General features: G+C 37.3%; 1 non-coding gene across 1 annotated transcript; it reads left to right on the top strand.

The window, feature by feature from the left end:
• The first annotated feature begins 2654 nt into the window (after positions 1–2654).
• LOC113193173 (small nucleolar RNA SNORA9) lies at positions 2655–2794 on the top strand. The gene has a single exon (XR_003302112.1). It is a non-coding gene; the product is annotated as a small nucleolar RNA SNORA9 (small nucleolar RNA).
• Positions 2795–4374: the final 1580 nt, after the last annotated feature.

Here is a 4374-nt window from a genome sequence, read left to right as displayed (position 1 = left end):
ATTGCTGAGTTGCATAGATTTTTGGAAGCTAGAGGAGGTGCTTTCCAAGAAAGCACTGTCATCAGAGGTCAATGTCACAAGGAGAACTTGATGATTAAGAGATCGTTAATATTATTGAAAGCAATATATCTTCTTGATAAGGACAGAAGTCAGACCTCATGAGGTTAAGAAGTAAGCGGGTGGTGAATGAAGTGGTGGCTCTAAATTTAGATCCTTTTGTTGACAGAAGTACAGAGATGGTCTTTTAAAAAAAATATTTTTTAGGTGTAGATGGACACAACACAATGACTTTATTTTTTTATGTGTTGCCGAGAATCGAACCCGGGTCCCGCCCATGCTAGGCGAGTGCTCTACCCCTGAGCCACAATCCCAGCCCCCAGACATGGTCTTTTAAGGGATCTAAAGAAAGTTTTTTTTTTTTAAAGTATCATTCTCATTAAGAGAGATACATTTTTTTAGCCTTGCTCTATCATTACAACCACTTATCTCTCCTATTTCCCCTTTGAGTGGGTTTTTAATCACTCAAAGAATGTCCATGATGACACCAACAATTTCCCTCTTGCCTCAAGATAGAGGATACCAAAAACTTTCTTTTGAGGCCTTTGAGGCCATCATTCATAGTGGTCTGGCTGATGCACTGCCTAATCCAGGCAGCACCATGCATTTTGGCAGCAATGGGTAGAGAGGTCAAGGAACAGGTAAGATTCAGGAATGTTGTAGTGGACATTCCAACTGGCCATTCAAACACTCAGGGGAAAATCCTCATGACATTGGTCTTGGCAAAATGTCCCCTTGTATATGAGACCAAAAACACAGGTAACAAAAGCAAAAGTAGACAAATGGGATTCAAACTAAAAAATCTTCCGTACAAAAAGAAAATAATCCACAGAGTGGAAAGGCAACCTAAAGAATAGGGAAAAGATATTGCAAATCACATATATGATAATGGGTTAATTTCCAAAATATGTGAATTCATACAACTGAATGGCAAACTACTATTAAACTGAGCACAAAATTTGAACAGACATCTCTACAAAGAGGATAAACAAATGGCCAACAGAAGTAGGAAAAGGTGTTCAACATCACTAATCATCAGGGAGTTGCAAACCATCCATCAACATCTAAAAAAGGTCCATCAACATCTAAAAAAAAGATAAACTTTAAAATATACATAGTAAATTCACTGAGCCAAAAGCTAAAAAAAAAAATGTGTTGAAGTTCAACTAATTCTTTTGGTGGACGGAGAAAATAATGAATTAAATGTGAATCATTTAGTATTTCCTTCTAATACCAAAGTTCTGTTATATCAGGAATAAGAATTTTAGTGTAGTTTTCATAGCAGCTAGCTTAGGAATTCCTTTCATGGGAAGAGTTGCTTTTATTGGGAAATGAGGTATGGAGCCAAGCCTCTTGGGCCTTGGCATTAGAAGGTGACAAAACTTGTAGTGAGAGAAGTTGTTCTATAAAACAGGGGGAAAAAATGTTGGCAACTCCAAAGGAAAATTCAAAATCAGGGGTGGAAAACAAAAGGAGATGAAAGAATGTAAACAAAATGATGCATGATATGACCCTTTCTAGGTCTCTCACAATCATTAGGAAAGTCTCCAAAAATCATATAATATTTATTCACTACATTCTTGTGGAGTGTAACTCCACACCATGTACAACCACAAGAATGGGAATTTACAATCCATGTATATATGATATGTCTTGAAGTAGACTATATTTTAAAACCAAGACAGGTCTGTAAAATTATTATTTCTGAAATAAGCCAAATAGATTATTTCTATCTATTGAACAAAATGTCCAATTAATGGAAACAGGATTATCTCTATAACATGGGGTAACCTACTTCTATTTTTACCTAAATTAGCCAGAAAATTGAAGACATGTAACTATCTGAGTCTAAATTATGTAGATTTTTCTTCCTTAATTCAATTGCACTACATTGTTCATTTCTTCAGGGTTTCATATTTCCAGATATTTTAAAGCAGACCTATATATTTCCATATATTTTAAAACTAACTTTTAGGCCCTTTTATATTTAAATGTTTTTAACATTCAGAAATAACAAATTCATTTTCTACTCCTGGCTGCCAAAACTTCACTTAGCAACCATCTCCAGTTACTACCTGTGAATGCCTCCTGGAGCAGGGAGTTCAAAGTCCAAACCATGACAGATGGGGCAGGGGAGCACAAAGAAAGGCTGATGTCAGGCACTTTCAGCTTACTTTTCTTCAACTCACCTTCTTCCTGACCAAGACTTTTTCAATCAGCTGATACAACTTAATTCTAAAACTTAGAAAATAAAATTTCCATATTAAAGGAAGCTGAGAGATTTTCTAGAAATTTCTGAATTCATAGGAGATTACTGAGCATGGTCAATGCTAAGCATAAAGAAATGAATTGTAAATAATGGAACATCCATTATGAGTAGAAGACCAACTTAAGAAATTGATCTGAAGTAGATACCAATGCCTTCGCCTAATCATAGGCTTTAGTCTAACATTGAACCTTTAGTCTAACATTGATCCTATAAAACAGGGGGGGGAAATGTTGGCAACTCCAAGGGAAAATTCAAAATTGTCCTTGTGTCTCAGGGATAATATTCAATTTTGAAAGTATAAACAACAACAAAAAAGAAAATACAATGATAGCAAGCCTCCAGTGTGCTTGGATCTGCAGTGACCCTGTTGCATTTCTACCGTGCTTGTGTTTGCAGGAACAGTTTTGAAATGGTTTGAGGCCTTGTCCTGCCCTATCCAGAGCAAGGTTATAGAAATTTCAGACAATTGACTGCTCCTTTCCAGATATGGCAGTTGCTGAATACCCTTAGCCTGCTGTTGGGAAAGCTTTCTCCAGGACTCATGTTTCTGGAGTCTGGGCATTTTTATGTTTTCTATGGACATCATAAAACTGGCAGGCTACCTTGTTAGCTGTAAGGAGGAGCATCTTAGACCTTCCAATTCCTGACAACCACCACTTCCTGTGGCTCTGCCTATGTCCCTGGCCTACCCTGTAGTAGAAGGCTATCTGCTATTCCTTGGTGTTTCAGCAGCAGCAATCCCAGGATGCCAGAGTTGAAATCCCTTCTGTAGCTACTAGGCTAGTCTGTGGCACCTGCGTAGTATGATATGAATACTGAGAAGTAAGGCCTGACCATGTGGACATCTAGTGAGAAGTGAAGGAGAATTTGTACCTTAATTGAGCAGATGTGAAATCTCACTTACTTCTAAAAGGAATCAGCAGTATCTTGTGCTTGGCCTGGGCTACATGTCTGAGGGAACTTTCTCTGGCTCCAGGTTTGAGCCCCATTTTTTTCTGTCTCCAGAATAATTCTGGCTGTGCTTCAGGCCCTTCTGTTATCTCCCAAATGAAAAAGGAGATATTAAATGAGCATGGGTTTAAATATGAAAAAAAGAAAGAAAATACTATTAAACCTGGAAAAAAAGAAAATGTGGTGTATATACACAATGGAATATTACTAAGCCATAAAGAACAATGAAATTATGGCATTTGCTAGTAAATGAATGGAACCAGAGACTATTATGCTAAGTGAAATAAGGCAATCCCAAAAAACAGTGGCCAAGTGTTCCAATATGTGGATGCTGACTCACAACAGACTGAGGGCAGGAAGGAGTGAAGGTTTACCAGATTGGACAGGGGAAACAGGGGAATTGAAGTGGGATGGGAGTGAGAATGACAGTAGAATAAATTGGACATAACTTTCCAATGTTCATGTATGAATACATGATCAGTGTAACTCCACATCATATATAACCACAAGAATGGGAAGTTATACTCCATGTATATATGTCAAAATACATTGAACTGTCATGTATAACTAAAAAGAAAGTTTAAGATAATTTGCAATAAGATATTCAAACTCTAATACATTATTATTTGTAGAGTATTCATTATGCAAACTTAATATTAATACAAAGAAAATTTCTCATTTTGAGAGACAGAGGAAGACAGCTTCCAATAGAGTTCAGCTTTATTAGGTTTCATCAGTGGAAAGCGACTTCCTTTCACATATCACTGATAAATTAGTTTGGTTTATAATCATCTTGAGAAATGGGACAAAGTACCACAGTATCACAGGACTCTCAGAGCTATTCCTGGAGAGCAGAGACTGTATCTTTTATTTCTCCAAAGTGTTTCATCCATTGCAATTCTCAATGTTTACTAAACATATGCTGTCTTTGTATGTGGTGCTGAGGATCGAACCCGGGCCGCCCGCATACCAGGCGAGCGCGCTACCGCTTGAGCCACATCCCCAGCCCTAAACATATGCTGTCAAACATCATTTGGCAAAACTTTTCACTCAATGCAAGAATGAATCCTTGCTACAACAAAATAAAGATGTCCATT

This window comes from Urocitellus parryii, chromosome 2, assembly GCF_045843805.1.
Source record: "Urocitellus parryii isolate mUroPar1 chromosome 2, mUroPar1.hap1, whole genome shotgun sequence".
Classification (NCBI taxonomy): Eukaryota; Metazoa; Chordata; class Mammalia; order Rodentia; family Sciuridae; genus Urocitellus; species Urocitellus parryii.
This window is presented reverse-complemented; position numbering and strand designations above follow the sequence as displayed.